Genomic DNA, 20,575 nt, shown 5'->3' on the forward strand with positions numbered 1-20,575 from the left:
AGGGCTTCCCACTCGCCCTGACTCTGCCCCGATTCCTCTCCAAATTCTCCAACACTTTCCCTGGATTCAAATCTTTTCTCATTCAGAAGTATCTGGCCCCACCTAGTCTTTCTACAAAGCTGCTCTATATTGGAAAATTTAAACTATCTTGTTTTATAAGCTGATAACCCTAAATTTTTTTTTAGATATTTGTTTCTTAGAGAGAGAGAGAGAGAGAGAGAGAGAGAACACAAGCAGGGGGAGAAGGCAGGCAGAGGGAGAAGCAGGCTGCCCACTGAGCAGGGAGCCCAATGTAGGCTTGATCCCAGGACCTTTGGATCATGACCAGAGCCCAAGGCAGATGCTTAATGGACTGACCACCCAGGTGTCCCTGAAAACTCTCCTTCTAATAGCATTTTTTTACTTTACATCAAATGTGTCCGTCAATAGTATCACCAGTTTCATCCATCACATTTATGCATTCCACAAACATTTATTGAGCACCTCCTGTCAGTGATGTGCTAACATCAGAAAAAAGACTCAGACTCTACCTCTGGGGAGATAACAAATGGAGCAAAAGCCAAATGTTACAACACCAGTGCTAGAGGTGCTATCTCACATCAACAGGAGATGTGGGGAAGGGTTCCCAGAGAAAGACCCTTTTACTCATTCTGTATGGATGAGTAGGAGTAGCTGGGTGATTGAAGAGGAGGGAGAATAAAGAAGAGAACCCTAGGAGGAGGGGTGAGCATCTACGAAGGTGGAGACTTATGGACAAAAACCAGATTTTAGGGTAGAGGTTCCCAGGTCAGTACAGATGACAAAGCCACCTCAGCGCAGAGCAGTAAAAGGCAGGGGGCGCTGAGCAGACTGGGGAAGGCACCGGCCTCCAGCGGCCAAGGGGAGTGCAGGCCCACAGAGGTCTCAGAAGAGGCCAGAAATCTGGATTTGCATGTAATATCCTAAAAGTTTTCATTGTCAGCAAGCTTGTGGTGTTTGTTTGTTTGTTTTTTTAATTACCACTTTGTAGGCAAAAATCAAATTATCTATTTGTGGTAGGCTGAATGATGGTCTGAGTTATCCCATTGCAAACCCCTGGAACCTGTACATATGTTACACCGAGACGTGGAGATTATCCCGGATTTTTGTGTGAACCCTAAATGTAACCCCAAATGTTCTTAGAACATGGGGGAGAGAGGGTGAGGAGATCGGACTACAGATGGGAAACAGGAGATAATGGAAGCAAGAGGCTGGACAGGTGTGAGGAAGGGGTCGGGAGCCAAGAAATGCAGGCAGTCTCAGAAGTTAGAAAAGGCAAGAAAATGGCTTCTCCCCTAAAGCCATCAGAAGGAACCAACTCTGTAACACCTTGACTTTAGGCCAGTGAAACTGATTTTAAATTTATGGACACCAGACTTGGATTTTTTGTTTTTTCTTTTAATTTTTTTTTTTTACGATTTTATTTTTAAGTAATCTCTACACCCCACATGGGGCTCAAACTCTCCACCCTTAGATCAAGAGTCACACGCTCCTCTGACTGAGCCAGCCAGGTGCCCTAATTTGTGCGGTTTGATGCCACCATGTTCATGGTAATTTGTACAGCAGCCACAGGAAAATAATACATTTCTGACCTGATTCAGCTCTTTGAGTTGCCAATTTTATGTATCTTTGTGTGCCCAGCTTGAAATTAGACTACAGAGCCTAGCCTGCACCAGGCTCTTGGTATTGTATCTGCTACTCCATTTGGAAACATTTCTTTTTATGTCATTCTACCCTATTCCTTAGAGACAGGGACTGCATCCCACTCTCTCTGTTTCTCCACTGCCTAGCAGAGAACTTGGCACATATTCTTTACTTATTAAATAAATAAAAGGCAAGGTAGAAAGCAGGATAGAGCCAAATCACCAAGAGCTTATTATTACCATGCCAAGAAATCTGAATTTATATTGAAGGAGATGGGGAACAAATAAAATATTTTACGCATAAGAGGGACATGACAGTTTTGCTTCTTAGAAACTGACAGTACCTTAAGGACAATTTAGAAAAGCACTATTCAAAACAAGAGTTTGGTTGGAAAGCTGTTGCATTAATATAGTAATCCTATAAACCAAGACTAAGTCAGTGGTGGGGATACAAATAAAATTGATTATGTGTTGAGATATAAATTGATGAGACTTAAAGACTGATACATGGTGCAAGGCTGGCTCATTCGGGAGAACATGTGACCCTTGGTGTCAGGGTTGTAAGTTCAAGCCCCACACTGGCCGTGGAGGTTGCTTAAAAAAAAAAAGAAATTAGAAAATAAAAAATAAATAAAGACTGGTTCAATAGTGAGAGAGGAAAAAAGAGAACTCTCAGGTTTGTGGTGGTGAAAGTAAGGTGGAAAAGAAGCATGGAAAGAAGAGGAGATCATTTTTGACAGGTTGAGATTAGAGTGCCAATGCAAGATCATGACCTGAGCTGAAATCAAGAGTTGGACGCTCAAGTGACTGCACCACTTAGGTGCCCCTCGCCAGTTCGTTTTTAAAATAAAAAGTCTCAATTCTTACATCACAGAGAAATAAATGTTGCGAAAGTCATTTGTTTTACTTGCCTGACATCCCCTCCCAACAGTATTTCCTGCTGCTTACCTATCATGTGCTTCTGCAATGTGTCATTAGCATCCCTGTCTTTATGATTCATAAATGCTCATGTTCATCCCCACATGTTCTCCATGTGTCTCCCCTATCTGTAATATTTCTCCCAAATTTTCCATCTAAATTAGTTCATTCTTCATGGCCTAGATGGAGTTCCATGCTCCCATGATGCCTTTCCTGGTCTATCTCTGAATTAGTTTACTGTATCTTCCAGCTTTTAGCACCATGCTATCTCCTATAATATTCTCTAACAGTTGACACATGCTAGAACTACCTTTCCAAATAAGGCTCCTGAGGACAGAAACATTACTTCATGACCATAGATTCCCACAGTGATTTGTAAAGCATTAAATTCACAGTAGGTGATTAAGAGGCAAATTAATATGGTAGAAAGTATCTGAGTCAAACCTCATTTTTTAATTCAAGCTTTGCTCCTCAGGCTGAATTCTTTTTAGTTGTGAACTGAGGAACCTGTACCCTGATCATTCAGATCTCTTTCACTTGCTGCAATCTGATTCTAACAAAGACTAATTATTTCATTTGACCAGAAGCTGTGATAGTGTACATCAAGCACATCATATTGCTCTGCTTCTAAGATCCTATCACACAGCATGCACCTATATTTAAAAGGATAATAAGTAAGTATTCAATGTACATTTAAATTGTAAGAGTCAAGTTCAATGTAAGATAGACATTCAATAAATATTTATTAAATTCATTCATTCATTCATCCATTCATTCATTCATTCATTAAGTACTGAGTACCTATTACACGTCAGGCATAATTCTAGGCTGTGTAGGACACAGTGGTAAATAAGATAGACAAGGTCTTTGCTTTCTTAGAGCTTATCCTAGTGGAAACAGTAAAAAAACATATAATGTCAGGTATGCTATGTCACTTATGTCAGTAAGCGCTATGAAGAAAAATCACAGAAAATACAGAAACATGGGGTAGGTTATAGATGAGGTAGTCATCTTAATTTTAATTTTTCTTTTTTTTAAAAAGATGTTATCTATTTGAGAGAAAGAGTAAGCAAGAGAGAGAACACAAGCAGAGGGAAGGGCAGAGATGGGAGAAGCAGACTCCCCACTAAGCAGAGAGCCTGATACTGGGCTCATTCCCAGGATCCAGGATCATAACCTGAGCTGAAGGCAGATGCGTAACTGACTGAGCTACTCAGATGCCTCAATTTTAATTTCATACAGTAAAGATACGGGCAATCCTTTAGCTATGTATATGTGCTGCCAAAGCGAGCACAATCCTTTAGCTATGAACACAGATATGCATCTAGATATAAACATAGACAGAGCTATAAATACACAGGTAAACACAGATGTAAATGTTCTAGACATAGCACTATGTGCCATGTAATAAGCTACAGTGGGTCATGATCACAAGTTTATTTAATCTTTCCAACAATCCTTTCAGATGTACTATCCCTTTTTACAAATGAAAAAAACTTATATTCAGAGAGTAACATGTCCAAAGCCACTTAACTAGAAAGCGTCAGTACTGGAAACCACATGGCATTTGCATGTATTTGCATAAAATAAGCACACTGTTAATTTTCCTGCAAAAATATACTAAATTAGAATAGGGAGATAAACCATCATGTATTCTGATTACCAGGAAAAGAAATGTATTTTCATTTTAAATGTCTTAAAAAATCAGAGGGTCCTTTGTGTATTTAAGAATTGTGATGGAATATTATATCCCCCAATAAAGCAGCTGAATATGAAGAGATCTCCAAGATAAACTGCTACACAAAAAAGCAAAGTGTAAAAATGTAACATATCATGCAGCCATTATGTATAAAAGTGGATGGATTTCTTTATTTGTGTATACATGCATAGAACATCTCCAGAAGGATAAAAAAAAAACCTTAGTAAGAGTAGTTGCCGTAGAGATGAGTAAGAAGCTCACTTTTCACTGTATATATATTTTATAACTTCCAAATTTTTATATGTGAATGTATTTCTTATTTAAACATAAATTTTTAATATTTAAATGGGATAATTGAGGTTAATAGGACACCCAAAATTATTAATAGAATAATCCTATACAAATAGATCTTTTTCTTAACAGAACATAAAAATTTTCCGTGAAAGAACTTTCATTAATGTGTGGCCATACTGAAAACTGATGTTACAAGGTTGGCCTAATATATAATTGTTGAACCATGATTCTCTATAAGCAAAGAATAAATGGACAATTGGACAATACCCAGAAAGTAGAAAGTGACAGCAAAATCTATCTAAGCACTATAGTTATAAGCAGTTATTTTCCACCAGGCAGCTAAAGAATGATAAGAGCTCAAAAGTTGCTTGTAAGTATAATGGAATAAAAATTTGGATTATTTTTCAAACTTTTTCTCTTATATGACATTTTCCCTTCAAACTTCCAAATCTCCACCAAGAACCTATGAAGGACCACATTATTCACAAGAAAGGGGTGGGAAATAAATGTGACAATATCAGAATTATCTTGTATAAAATTATAAGAACACCAAATGCCACTATTACCCTATTATTTAATGTATTTTAAATATAGTTTATACTAACCCTTTGCCTTTTTGATTCAAGAAACAGAAGTTTTGGGCAGCCCGGGTGGCTCAGCGGTTTAGCGCCTGCCTTCAGCCCAGGGCATGATCCTGGAGACCCGGGATCGAGTCCCACGTCGGGCTCCCTGCATGGAGCCTGCTTCTCCCTCTGCCTGTGTCTCTGCCTCTCTCTCTCTCTCTCTCTCTCTGTCTCTCATGAATAAATAAATAAAATCTTTAAAAAAAAAAAAAAAGAAACAGAAGTTTTTAGCTATAATAGGTATAGTCAGAAGTTTTACCTAATTTGAATTCATGCCTCTGCATTGAAATAGGAGGTGGAGTCCAGGGTATAACCTCAGTATAATCTACTGGGAATTTAGACCTGTAATTAGCAAATCCTTGGGTATCATCACTTGCCATTCAATATGACTGCAACTGAGAAAGCATTTATCTGGCAATAAAAAGCTTTTTATATGTTATATGTGTCTGCTTTGTGTAGTTAGCCAGATCTATAATTAAACATTCTTTATAATAAACTTTGGGGAAGAACGTAGGAGTGCAGGTGGTCAAATTGCAGCAGGTTGATCCCTTGTGTCATTTTGTACGCCAGTTATGGTGCCAGAAAAAGAATGGGGCTGGGTCAACACAAACTGGAACACAGCATTGCAGAGATCTTTAATTTCTGATTATTTAGAAATAAATAGCCGTGTTTTGACATATACTGACCTTGCATCTATAGAAATGTGGCTCTTTGCTTTGAAACTTCACTCACAGTGGTGAGGCTGCCACTCAGCTCCTTCCTTCCTGATGGGGCAGGTGGATCATTGAGATAGTTGCCTACACTGAAAAAAAATAGTGTGCATATTTAGAGCAGAAATTTCATCAGCATAAAACTAACTGGGCTGAAATGAGGCTCTTCTGACTTTACCATCACTAGCATCCTGTTGTAACCAAACAATTCAGATATCTCTGAATCCTTTGCTGGGTTCCATGAATTATTAAGTGAAGACTGATGGCTTGCCCAATTAATGATACACATTTTATTTCCAGGAAGGATTTTATTCATCTCTAATAAGTGTCCACCATGTTCTGAGATTAAAAAAAAAAAAAACCACTTGGAATTTAGGTCAAGAAAACCCACAGGATTTAAATGACTCATTAACAAGTAGTTAGAAAAAAATAAAAATAAAAATAAAAAAACAAGTAGAGTAAGAATAAAATAACTTGCATCTGGAATGTAAAAAAAATAAGTAGAGCAAATTCTCCATTAGAGTGGCTTAAAAATGGAGAAGAAACAATGGAAAAGATTCCCTTTGACAAAACATAAACATGGAGATGGAAATAACAAGTTAATAACAGATGTTCTTTCATAATTGGACATATTACGTGTCCATGATTAGAGAATATATCAATCATGTACTTGGACTTCAGACAAGAAATCTTCTATCTGAAAAAAAATGCCTGAAACCATCCTAGGTCTACAAGTGGACCTGATACTTCACTTCTGTGTAAGCAACTCGATCCCTTGAACCCTGGTTTCTTTTAAAGCCCTGTGCACACATATACGTGAGTGATTAAGGCATCACTTTTCCTCCCCCCTCTGATGAAGCATGAAAATATCCAGGCTCCTTTATACAAAGAAGTCTTGTGCCAAGAGAAATAAAGATACATACAAAGAAGGGCAAAAAATTTTGCTCAAATCACTAGCCTTCCTGTGCTGCTCTGTCATCCCTCATTGAATACATGTCATTTCCTTTCTATCAGACATAAGATAATGGGAAGAATATAAAAGGAATATTAACAATATTCTTTTCTTCTCTGTACTGAAGGAGGAACATACATTTGCTCAGAGTAGATAATAGCATACTTAGAGATAATAAGCATATATACACCCAAACAGAGAATGGTAAGTAGTAGTATTTCATCAGCTCCCCAATGGGAAAAACCATGTAGTTATAGGCAATTACAATGGGAAGTGATTCATGTGGGCCAGAGTTAGAGTCATGAAAACATTAGTCTGTGAGATGACTTAAGAAACATGAGAAGAGGGGTGCCTGGCTGGTTTAGTTGGCAAAGCATGCAACTTTTGATTTCAGTGTTATGAGTTCAAGCCTCATGTTGCCCACAGAGATAACTTATAAAAGAAATAAGGAAACAAAAAGAAAAATAAAAGAAATAAGAAAACAAAGAAATAGAAGATGGTTGAGAGGGTAGAAAAATGTGCCTTAACTCAAAGCAACAGTTTATTTTTTATTTTTTTTAAAGCAAAAGTTTAAATATTATGTATAAGCAAGGTATGTTGAGAAAATAGTGATGAGGTCATGATTGTCTTGGCTTGGCAGGGAAGGGAAAGGGGTGAATTTGGAAGAACAGCTGATAGAAAATATAGAATCTAGATATGTTCCTCTTGACATTAAATACTCCTGTTGGAAAGTCAGGAACAAGGTAATAAGCGAGTGAAAATAAATTATGTTTAAGTATAGGTCTTAGCTCCAGAAAAAGTCTCTGAAAAGTTTAGTTTATTATAAAGGCATATTATTTAACCAAAGGCTAGCTCCTCATCTGGACACGCTGAGAAAATCAGAAGTAAGTAATGGAAGCCTTTAAATACCCAGGGTGGCTCAGTTGGAGAAGTGTCTGGCATCAGCCCAGGTCATGATCTTGGGGTCCTGAGATCAAGGTCGATGTGGGGATCCCTGCTCAGCTGGGAGTCTGCATCTCCCCCTCTCCCTCTGCCCTTCCCCCAATTCATGCTTGCTCTATCTTAAAAAAAAAAAAATCTTAGGGGAAAAAAACTGCAAACCAATACACTAAGGTCACTCAATTCGTCAATAGAAAATTGATTCACACTCAGAGCCTGTTCATTTTTGTTTTAGAAAGAATCTGGGGCACCTGGGTGGCTCAGCTGGTTAAGTGTCTGACTCTTGATCTAAGCTCAGGTCTCGATTTCAGAGTTTTAAGTTCAAGCCCCTTGTTTTTTTTAAAGAGGGAAGGGAAGGGAAGGGAAGGGAAGGGAAAAGGGAAGGGAAGGGAAGGGAAGGGAAGGGAAGGGAAGGGAAGGGAAGGGAAAAGGGAAGGGAAGGGAAAAGGAAGGGAAGGGAAGGGAAGGGAAGGGAAGGGAAGGGAAAAGGGAAGGGAAGGGAAAAGGAAGGGAAGGGAAGGGAAGGGAAGGGAAGGGAAGGGAAGGGAAGGGAAGGGAAGGGAAGGGAAGGGAAGGGAAGGGAAGGGAAGGGAAGGGAAGGGAAGGGAAGGGAAGGGAAGGGAAGGGAAGGGAAGGGAAGGGAAGGGGAGAGAGAAAGAAAGAAAATCTAATTACCCTCTCTACTACAGATTAGAAGCAAGAAATTTAAAAGGGTTACTTCTAGACTCAGGCTGACAGCTATAATATTCGATAGTTGGCAGTCTGACAATGAAGAAGGCTGAAAAGTATTAAAGGCAGTCATAATGAGAGATACGGGTAATTATTTACTTGAAACTAAGATCAATCTCAGTAAAAAAAAAAAAAAAGGTATTAAATGATTTTAATGCATTATTTTCATTCTCTAAAAGTTTGTTCCTGTCACAGAAGTTCGCATTGAGCAATTCAAGCCAAGAAATAACGGCTAAAAATGTACCAAAAAAGCCAACCTTTCTCTGATTTTCTGACCAATTTTAGATGCTACATCCTTTCACTTACTTCCTTTATAACATGTGGTTGTACTTACGCTAGACATCTACAATATTTGCTTGAAGAGAGCTGAATGAAGGCTATTGTGCAACTACAATGTGTTCTTTATAATGCTGTAATCACATTTTTGCAAGGAAATAACGAATTTTTAAATAACTATGTTTAAAGGCATACACAGTCTAAGAAAACACCTTTTTACTAGGCAGGGTTCTTGCCAAGATAGTTCTCTTCTCATTGATTTCTTATCATACAAACTGGTATAAGTGAACGTATAAAAATGGAAATTGCTTCAAGGCTGAATACAATCCTGATATAGCAGTCATATTTTGTTGCATTTCTATATTAACCAGTAGCCCACAAGAGACTAAAAGCATGCTAAAGTCTAGCCTAGGGTCTGTCTGTGTACGTTGGGCTGCCACACTCATGTCCAAACGTGTCTGGAGAAACAGATGAAGATGGTATCATCACGTGCAGATCTGGAGTTCCTTTCTGGACCACATGCTCTAATGCCCAAAAACAAGGGGGAAGAATCATCATAACTAACGTATTTTGAGGACTTACTATGCCCAGGCACTGTTCTAATCTTATTCTTAATTTAATCCACCTATTATTTTTTTCTTAAAAAGTGGGATCCCTGGGTGGCACAGCGGTTTAGCGCCTGCCTTTGGCCCAGGGCGCGATCCTGGAGACCCGGGATCGAATCCCACATCGGGCTCCCTGCATGGAGCCTGCTTCTCCCTCTGCCTATGTCTCTGCCTCTCTCTCTCTCTCTCTCTCTGTGTGTGTGACTATCATAAATAAATTTTTTAAAAAAATTATTAAAAAAAGTGCTATATCAGGCAGGATTATTATATCCATTTTAAATTTGAGAGGCTGAGAGATTAAATAACTTGACTATTATCGTAAGGCTGGAAAACAGCCTAAATTCAAACGCACATCCATCACATGGACACTCTTCGGTACCTCAATTGAAATTTGCCCTTCTACTGATTAATTACTATACGTTTCAACCAAATACTAAGATTTGTTTTACAATTACAGAGTTGACAAGATGATATACCACAAGCCCTTCCCTAATTATCGCTCTCTGCCACTCGAGTTTTACAAATAAGATAAAGGACAATGAAGCAGAATTCTAAAACACGACATCAGCAACCTGAAGCACACTTTCTGCTCTTCAGGAAAATGTCAACAACTGAATTAGTGGGCCCCACCTTGATAGTAACAGAAGTCCTCACTGTAACTGTTTACATCCTTGAGAACACAAATAGAGCAACATCACTGCTCTTGAGATGTGGTTTACGGTCATCCCCATTGTGTTATCCAAGATTCTTTTGGTTGCAAGAAGCAGAAACCAAGTCAATTAACTTAAGCAATCAAGTTTGTAGATTCTCCATCTCCCAGCGTGGCTTGCCCCATGTTGCTATCATTCTCAGTGGTCAAGTGGTGGCAAAATGGCCATCGGAAGGTGTAGGCTTAGCAACCCCAGAGAACAAAAGAAAGTTTCTCTTTCTCACTGGTTCCAGTAGAAAATCCTAAACTGATGTTTATGGCTGTGACTGGCCTGCCTGGATCACAGTCTCTATGAACTGCCTCTATGGCCAGGGCTTTCATGTATCGAACAGTGACTCCAGAGGAAGAAGGTTCAACTCCAGCTGAACCTCAACCGAGGGATCCCTGGGTGGCGCAGCGGTTTAGCGCCTGCCTTTGGCCCAGGGCGCGATCCTGGAGACCCAGGATCGAATCCCACGTCAGGCTCCCTGCATGGAGCCTGCTTCTCCTCTGCCTATGTCTCTGTCTCTCTCTCTGTGTGTGACTATCATAAATAAATTAAAAAATTAAAAAAAAAAATGAACCTCAACCGAAAGAGGGTGCTTCCCTAAAGAAGGATATTTCTACCTCAACATAGGAAACTGGGATGCTGAGTATGGATAAAGCACAGATGTCCATCATATCTACCCTGGCATGCCAGAAGAATAAGTGGCTATCTTGTCATACCACTTTAAGTAAGGAGATTTTGAGTTCTCCATCAAAATGACCTCCCTCTAATGAATTAACCTGTAGTGAGTCAAAGCAAGAGTGAGCTGAAGTGCACTAACAAGGTTTCACCGAATCATATCGATGCGGATGTGTAGATACAGCAACAGCAGCAACAAACTTTGCCAACTATGGCAGTCACAGACAATGGAGCTATCTGGGGAAAGGCAAACTTTAGGAGAGAGGGTAGAGAGGTACTGCTACTAAAGTACCTTGCCACATCACAGTCAAGAGATAGAATTCACAAGAATGCTGTTTACTGTGGAAGAACTACAAGTAATACACACATCAGACTCTCTAGTTTTGCAAACAGGCAGAGAACAATGTCAGCATTAATATCTTTAAATGCCAAGAACGCTATTTGGAAGTAAAATACGAAAGAGCTTCAATATGCTCCTACACACAAAAGTTATTCTAACTTAATCCAATTTGTTATGCTGCATAGGTTTCTATTCACTGCAGTCACCCAATTTAAGTAGGTCTCTTCTTATAAATACATAGTGTTAAGAAGTTTCATTTGTAAAAAAAAAATAAAAAAAAAATAGTAGTAGTAATAGTAGTTTCATTTGTCCAAGGGCACCTGGGTGGCTCAGTCAGTTAAGCGTCTGCCTCAGGTCATGATCCCAGGCTCCTGGGATTGAGCCTTGAATCGGGTTCCCTGCTTCAGCTAGGAGTCTGCTTCTCCCTCCACCCTACCCCTTCTTGTGCGTGCACATGCTCGCTCGCGCACTCTCTCTCTAACAAATAAATAAAAACTTTAAATAAGTAAACTTTGAGTCCATTTTCCCATTGAAAATGTATTAGAAATGGTGACTGGGTTCCAAGGCTAGTCCATTAGTATCAATCAAGCAATGTGAATGTGCTTGATTAATGTGTCCAACACATTGTACACACTTTAGAATTTACAGATATTATTAGTTATAATATGGTAAACATGAAAATAATCAAAATTATTTTTTAATATTTTATTTATTTATTCATGGAGACACAGAGAGAGAGAGAGAGAGGCAGAGACACAGGCAGAGGAGAAGCAGGCTCCATCCAGGGAGCCCGATGTGGGACTTGAACCTGGGACCACGGGGTCACACCCTGGGCCCAAGGCAGACACTCAACCACTAAGCCACCTAGTTGACCTCAAAATGATTTTTTTTTTAATAATAAGAGCTAAGGTAATGAGCATTTACAAAAATGACAGACAGGGACACTCAGTGTGTTACCATGAAAAAACAAGCGGTTTGGTTTAATTCCCAATTCCACTTCAAATAAGAAGACATTTAATATATTTGAGCAAATGTTTATTATTACTTAAAATAAAAGAATATGGAGAATTATCTTAATATGTTTCAGAACAGAATACTATTTAAATTATAATTAAATTTGAGGGTTCTATGTAGTTGCAAAACTGAATCAAATATTTTGAGTAGATCCATACGGCTGGGAATATTTAATGAATTGCTTTTTATTTACCAAGAACTTTTCATAATTTCTCCTTCCACATGCTTACATCCAATGCAATTCCATTTATAAATTGAGGACATGGTATGTTGCTATTACCAAAAAAAGAACTGTAATGGGGACATAGCCATAATTGAATTTACATCTTCATTATTTACACTCTTCTCTTTGCAGCCTCAATATTCTAAGCCTCAGAGCTGTTTTGCAGACAAAATAACATCCGGGATTAGTAATCCAGATACTCTTGACAAAAGTGACAAGTTCTTTAGGTAACTTGCATAACTTCTCTATGATATTTACTTCATTTAAGAATTAATTCCACAGGGACGCCTGGTGGCTCAGTGGTTGAGCGTATGCCTTTGGCTCAGGTCAGGATCCCAGGGTCCTGGGATCAAGTCCCACATCGGGCTCCCTGCAGGGAGCCTGCTTCCCCTCTGCCTAGGTCTCTGCCTCTCTCCCTGCGTCTCTTGTGAATAAATAAAACCTTAAAAAAAAAATAATCCCACAGATCTATAATAGAATACTCTGATGCTAACTTCAATGTTTTTTAAATTACTTAAATGCTAAAGATACCTAACTGCCATCATTTATCTAACCGTTTTTGCCTTAGTGACAATTCAGGAGAGACTTTTTAAAATCAAATGCCTTTAATAAACGTAGATAATCATGGGTGTCTAAAAAATTCAATGAGTTAGTGTCAGTAAGACTGCCTCATTAGGATTTAGACTGTTACTTTCCGAGTATCTGGCATACTGCCATATACAAAAGAGATGAAATAGAGACATCAGATTGACTGAAAGTGATGTGATTTGCTTCACTTTTTCATTCATTCAACAACTAGTTATTGGGCATGTATGACGTGTCAGGCTTATTTCTAGGTTCAAAGAGGAAAAAGGAGTAAACAAAGTCCTAATCCTCCATGGAACTTAATTCTGCTTGAGAAAAACAAACAATAAATTATTAGATAGTAATATTCTTCCAATGAAGAAAAATAAACCAGGGCAAGGATAAGGTCAGGGGGAGGACAGTGGTCAGGGAAGTCCTGTTTGAAGAAGTGACACTTGGGACTTAAATAAAAAAACATGCAAAAGTGAGAGATAATCAGAAAGTGCAGAGGCCCTGAGGTGAACAATCTCAGTGTGTTAAAGAGCAGCAAGACTAGTGGCTAGAACAAAGCAAGCTGGCAAGGAGAATGACAAAGGATGAGGTCATAGAAGCAGGGAGGGCCAGACCCTATAGAGCACACAGGTCATGGTAAGGAGTTTGGGTTTATTTTTATTGCATTGGAAAGCCATAGGATGGTTGGAAGTAAGAGAATGATACGAGCTGAGTGAAGTAAGTCAGTCAGAGAAGGACAAACATTATATGTTCTCATTCATTTGGGGAATATAAATAATAGTGAAAGGGAATATAAGGGAAGGGAGAAGAAATGTGTGGGAAATATCAGAAAGGGAGACAGAACGTAAAGACTGCTAACTCTGGGAAACGAACTAGGGGTGGTAGAAGGGGAGGAGGGCGGGGGGTGGGAGTGAATGGGTGACGGGCACTGGGTGTTATTCTGTATGTTAGTAAATTGAACACCAATAAAAAATAAATTAAAAAAAAAAAAAAAGAGAATGATACGATAGGAAGTTTGGAAAAGAGGCTCTAAGGAGGCAAGGAGACCATTTCAGTCTGGGCAAGGTCTGATACTATTGCACTATTATACTATTGACTCTCCACTGCCTAACTTCTAAGTGGCAAGCAGCATGTTGGGAACAGAAAAATCAGCTATTTAGCTGGAGTGGGACAGATGTAGCTAGAATAAAATACCTGAAACTGCTTACCTGAAGGCTTACCTCAAGTACCAATTTACAGAGGTTGTAGATGGTAAATTAGAGAAGAATGTAAAAGGTCAGAATATTTTGAAATCCACACACCAACCTGTCTCCCTCCCCCTATGGACAGCCTGGCTCCTGGTGCTAATATAAATAGAAAAGCATGATGGGTACTACAGGCAGTAAACACCTTCTAAAGTAAAATGCTGCCATCTTGAGGTTTCCAGAGAACAAAAATAATGTGAAAAACAAAACCAAAAAATCTCTGTTCTGTTTGTCGTTTCTATATGCAAGAGATCTGACTTGGAAAAAAAATATATAAAGTCCATAAACTTAAAAGAATCAAGAAGTAATCTAACCAGTCACATTCTCTTGCTTTGCTAGATACAACCTGTGCTCTATTAAGTAAAACATGCTTAGTGTTGATTTTGAAAAAAACTTTTAGTGGGCCTTTAAATTCAGTATAGGTCTCAGAGAGGGTATGCTTCTTTTGGATTTTTGTTCCTCCTCCATAGCAACTAACACTAGGTCTAGTACCATTTCAAATGATAAATCTTCTACATCCCTTTCATTATTCTGGACTTTTTCAGGTTTTTTTAAATTCAAGTTTGGTAATTTATATTTTTCTAAGGAAACAGCAATTCTCAGATTTTTAAATTGTCAGACTTATACATATACTTTATCTTCCATAAAAGTTTTAGTCTCTCATCCACCCATTGTTATATTTTTATTCATTAGTTTTTTTTGGGGGGGGGGTTGTTTTTTTACTTACTTTTTTTTTAAGTTTATTTATTTATTCATGAGAGACACGAGAAAGAGAGACACACACACACACAGAGAGAGAGAGAGAGAGAGAGAGGCAGAGACACAAACAGAGGGAGAAGCAGGCTCCATGCAGGGAGCCCGACGTGGGACTCAGGGATTCCAGGATCACACCCCGGGCTGCAGGAGGCGCTAAACCACTGCACCACCGAGGCTGCCCCTACTTTCTCTTTTTATCGTAGGATTTTGAGAAGAATGATAAACCTGGATTCTGTCCCAGGAAGACAACAATCACAATAATGTATAGGATAGACTGAAAGGGAGAAGACATGGGAATATCATTTAGGAGACAACTATGTCATCTCAAATTAGTGATGATCAGAGTCTGAACCAGGGAAAAAGAGACTTAACGGACTCTGCAAAATAAGTCAGTAGGAACTGGTGACCACTGGTGAACACATATCACGTGTTCATAAGAGAAAGGAAAAGGTAAAGATGATGCTGCAGTTTCTAGCCTAGATTGATGGGAATGTCCTTAACCAAATTGGGAAGAATAATGATTTCCTCTGGGGACATTTGAGTTTCAGGAGATGGAAGGATAGCCTTGTGAAAATATCCAAGCAGCTGGGAACTATACATACAAATCAAAGCTAGGGATTATAGTTGAAGCTGTGAGAATACATGAGATCAGCTGGAAAAAATATACAGAGCATAAAAAGTGAGTGTATTAAGATGTCAGGAATTGAGAGTTTTTTCTAAAGACTTTAAGAGTTTAGGGCACTTGAGTAAAATCACAGAGCAGAGAGAAGGCAAAAAAGGAAAGAATTTAAAGGAAGAGGTAACAGTACAAAAGATAAAACAAATTAAAATGATGAAGATTTGATATGGAACAAAGTGCCATGAATTAACTAACATAAAAATTGGAAAGCTATTTCCAACATACCTGTCATACGATTAATTCCCCTAATGCGTGAGCACTTAACAATCAATAAGAAAGCCATAAAAGAAAGTGATATAAGCTAAAGTTTATCAAAAATTAAATCATTTGCGGTGTAAAAGTCTCTATTAAAAAGATGAAAAGACAAGCTGCAGACTGGAGAAAAGCAGTTGCAAACCACCTTCCTGACAGAGAATTTCACCTGGAATATATAGGGAGGTCTCAAATCTCAATAGCAAAAAAGAACAAACAACTCAGTAAGAAAATGGGTGAAAGACATGGGTAAAGAGACATTGTACCGAGGAAGAGTTATGAATAGTAACTAAGCCCACAAAAAGATGTCCAACATTATCAACTCTTAGGGAAATGCAAATTGAAACCACAATGAGGTATCATTACACCCCAGCAGAATATCTAAAATAAAAAAGTGATAATACCAAATGCTGGCAAATATGCAGAGAAACCGCATCATTCATATATTACTGTGGGGATGTAAAATGGTACAGCCACTCTGGAAAATAATTTGGCAGTTTCTTATAAACCTAAAATCCGTTTGCCATACTGCCACCCTGTAGTCATACTTTTAGACAATTATCCTAGAGAGATGAAAACTTACACTCACACAAAAACCTGTGCATGAATATTCATATCAGCTTTACTCACAACTGTCAAAACAGGAAACAACCCAAATGTCCTTCAAGGGGCAAATGGTCAAACAAACTCTGGTATCCATAGAGTGGGATACTACTCAGCAGTAGGAAGGAATAAATTATTGATACAAACAATTTGGATGGCTCTCAGGGACATTATGCTCAGTAGAAAATTCCAATCTCAGGGCACCTGGGTGGCTGGGTGGTGCAGCATCTGCCTTCGGTTCAGGGCGTGACCCCAGGGTCCTGGGATCCAGTCCTGCATTAGGCTCCCTGCAGGAAGCCTGCTTCTCCCTCCGCCTGGGTCTCTGCCTCTCTCTGTCTCTCATGAATACAAAAAATCTTAAAAAGAAATTCCAATCTGGGGGTCCCTGGGTGGCTCAGCAGTTTGGCACCTGCCTTTGGCCCAGGGCGCGATCCTGGAGTCCTGGGATCGAGTCCCACGTCGGACTCCTGACATGGAGCCTGCTTCTCCCTCCTCCTGTGTCTCTGCCTCTCTCTATGTCTATCATAAATAAATAAATCTTTAAAAAAATATTAAAAAAAAGAAATTCCAATCTGAAATGACTACATACTTACATATTTGTATTTGTATACCATTCTTGAAATGATAAAACTAAAGAGATGAAGAACAGATCAGTGGTTGCTAGGACACGAGGATGGATATAAGTGCAAATACAAATGTGTAATACAAAGAAGTTCCTTTTTGGGGGATAAGAGTTCTGTATCTTGGGGATCCCTGGGTGGCACAGCATTTTGGCGCCTGCCTTTGGCCCAGGGCGCGATCCTGCAGACCCGGGATCGAATCCCACATCGGGCTCACGGTGCATGGAGCCTGCTTCTCCCTCTGCCTGTGTCTCTGCCTCTCTCTCTCTCTGTGACTATCATAAATAAATTAAAAAAAAAAAGAAAGAAAAGAAAGAGTTCTGTATCTTGATTATGGTGGTGGTTATACAATTCTATAAATGAGATAAAACTGCATAAAACTTGACATACACAGAGGGAAAAAAACTGTAATCAAGTCAACAATTTTGTGCCAATATCAATTTCCTGGGTTTTTTTTTTCCTTTTTTTTTAAATTTTATTTATTTATGATAGTCACAGAGAGAGAGGCAGAGACATAGTCAGAGGGAGAAGCAGGCTCCATGCACCGAGAGCCCGATGTGGGACTCGATCCCGGGTCTCCAGGATCGCGTCCTGGGCCAAAGGCAGGCGCTAAACCGCTGCACCACCCAGGGATCCCAATTTCCTGGTTTTGATATTGTACTATAACCATATAAAATGCCATCACTGGGAGAAACTGGATAAGGGGTTCACAAAGCTCTGTGTGTTACTTTATCAATTTCTGGTGCTATTTTATCAATTTCTATAATTGTTTTAAAACAAGGGTTTTTTTAAGTTATAAGGAAATAGGTTATTGCCTAGAATGAAGGACTGATAAATAAGGAAAAACTGCATCAACTTTATTTTTATTTAGGTGGTATATGCGACTGTTTTTGCAACATTTGATTTCATTACTTAATAGGTGAAAATAAAGGAAAACAGGAAAAAAGTCACTATGAAAACGACACATCAATAGGAAAATAAGCAAAGAACTATAACTGGCCTTTCAGGAAGAGACATACAAAATAGTCCATAAACATGTGAAAATGATCAAGCTCACTTCTTATTAAAGAAATACTAGTTGAAATCAGATATCATTTTTGCCTATCAAGTTAGAAATTTAAAAGGTTTCAGAATGTGTGTGACTATGGGGAAATAGGGACTCACGTCCTTGTACATTTTTGGAAAGCAATCTAGAAATATTTATTAAATTTGTAAGTGGTCATTTTATGTAATGCCAACTATCCTCCTCAGGAATTTATCTAATGGGCACTAGGTGGCTCAGGTGAACTTTCTGCCTTCTGCTCAGATCATGACCTCCAGGTCCTGGGATCAAGCCCCACATCAGGCTCCCGGCTCAGTGAGGAGTCTGCTTCTCCCTCTGCCTCTCTCCTCTCCTCCCCACCTTTGCTCTCTGCTCTTTCATGCTCTCTCTCAAATAAATAAAATCTTTTTTAAAAAAATTTCTTAAAGGATTTATCCAACAGAAACACCTAGTATTCAAAGATCCATGTACACAGATGATCACTGCAACACTGTTTATCACAGATAATTACAAACACTGTAAATTTCCAACAATAAGGGATTATTTAAAAGTTAAAATATGGCCATACAATAATATATACTGGGGCATTCAATTAATGCTATTAACCTACTAATTACCTATTATTTGTTCTAATTGCTTTATAGATATTAACTCAGATAACCATCATAACATCCCTATGAGGTAGATACCATCATTATCTCCATTTTCCAGGTGAAAAAAAAAAATGAGCCACAGACAGCTAAAATAACTCACTCAGGATACTCAGCTACATGCAGGTGGTCCTTACTTTGCACAGGAATGCAGGACCATAGAGTGACCAAGCATACTGAATATGGTAAAGTGAGCTTGATAATCAATGAGAAAATAATGATTTGGGCAGCCCCGGTGGCGCAGCGGTTTAGCGCCGCCTGCAGCCCAGGGCATGATCCTGGAGTCGTGGGATCAAGTCCCACGTCAGGCTCTCTGCATGGAGCCTGCTTCTCCCTCTGCCTGTGCCTCTGCCTCTCTCTCTCTCTCTGCATCTCTATGAATAAATAAAGTCTTAAAAAAATATATATATATATATATTAAATGTTTAAAAAAAGAGAGAGAAAATAATGATTTAAAGTTTTCTATCAAAAGATTACAAATACTGGGCAGCCCGGGTGGCTCAGCGGTTTAGCGCAGCCTTCAGCCCAGGGCGTGATCCTGGGGTTCCGAGATCGAGTCCCACATGGGACTCCCTGCATGGAGCCTGCTTCTCCCTCTGCCTGTGTCTCTGCCTCCCTCTCTCTCTCTCTCTCTCATGAATAAATAAATAAAATCTTTTTAGAAATAAAGATTACAGATACTCATCCGATTACCATTACAAATGCACAGAGAAATGAAAATTATAATGCAAATGGTACTTAGCACACTCCAATTTAAATATTAGAAACATTGAGAATGAAAAGTGTTTGCTTTCTTCGTATAAAAATAGTCAAGAGTAGTTCTGGGGCACCTGGGTGGCTCAGCTAGTTAGGCATCTGCCTTCGGCTCAGGGCTCCTGCTGCTGCTCCCCCTGCTTGTGTTCCCTAGCTCTCCCTCTTAAAGAAACAAATACAATCTTTAAAAAAAAAAAAAAAAAGGTAGTTTGAACATTCATTCAAATTATCATCTCACATTACTTATGTTGAGAAGCATTTTTCTGCACCTTGGCAAACTGTAACATTATTTTTCTAAAATTTTAATTTTTTTTTAGAGAGAGGGAATAGGGGGTGGGGGGTCAGGAGGAGAGGGAGACAGAGAATCGTAAGCAGGCTCCACACCCAGCATAGAACCCAACCTGGGCTCCATCTCACAACTCTGGTACCACATGAGCCAAAATCACGAGGCGGATGCTTAACCGACTGAGCCACCACACGCCCCAAACTGTCATGTCATTTTTTAGGTGTGGATCACTTTCCAGTATTTTATCCTTCATGCTTCGAGGGTTATGAAATATCTGCCCTGGTGTCTGGAGTGTTTGCAGGGGTCACTTCCTCCGGGTATCTTCCTTCTTCCCATGGCCAGCACTTTCCCCACTTAGGCGTGCACAGCCTCACTCAATCCCTTGGCTGCACCTGTAGCATCTCTCACTGGCAGCAATGTCAACGTTCCCCTGGCCGCTCATTTCTTCTAGAAATTCTGCTTGAATTTCACTTTCAGCACCGCCACGTTGTTTCTTTGCTGCTCTTTCAGCTTCGCTGGCCGACTCTCTCTTCCATCATCCGGTTTTCCAAGGCGTCGCAGGGGTTTAATCCCGTGGGAGACACGGAAGCCACATAATTACGTGCTTTACTGCCTGCGGGTGCATGGAGTTAACAGATGTACTACATACACCGACCAATCGCCAGCAGATTTTGAAAGAAGCGATGGGATGGGTCACTGGCCGTGCTGTGTATCCATTACTTACACAAAGACCTGTGGTCTGAAGGGCCAGCAGCAAC

The 20,575-nt window shown here is 39.3% G+C and overlaps 1 long non-coding RNA gene across 2 annotated transcripts in view; it reads right to left on the reverse strand.

The window, feature by feature from the left end:
* LOC112653583 (uncharacterized) overlaps positions 1-20,575 on the reverse strand; it is a 189,476-nt gene that overhangs the window by 168,003 nt on the left and 898 nt on the right. For both annotated transcript variants that reach the window (XR_007409540.1, XR_003132286.3), the window contains exon 2: positions 5,882-5,997. This is a non-coding gene — a long non-coding RNA (uncharacterized LOC112653583). The remainder of the gene's footprint in view (positions 1-5,881; positions 5,998-20,575) is intronic.

Source organism: Canis lupus, chromosome 3, assembly GCF_003254725.2.
Source record: "Canis lupus dingo isolate Sandy chromosome 3, ASM325472v2, whole genome shotgun sequence".
In the NCBI taxonomy this organism is placed as follows: domain Eukaryota; kingdom Metazoa; phylum Chordata; class Mammalia; order Carnivora; family Canidae; genus Canis; species Canis lupus.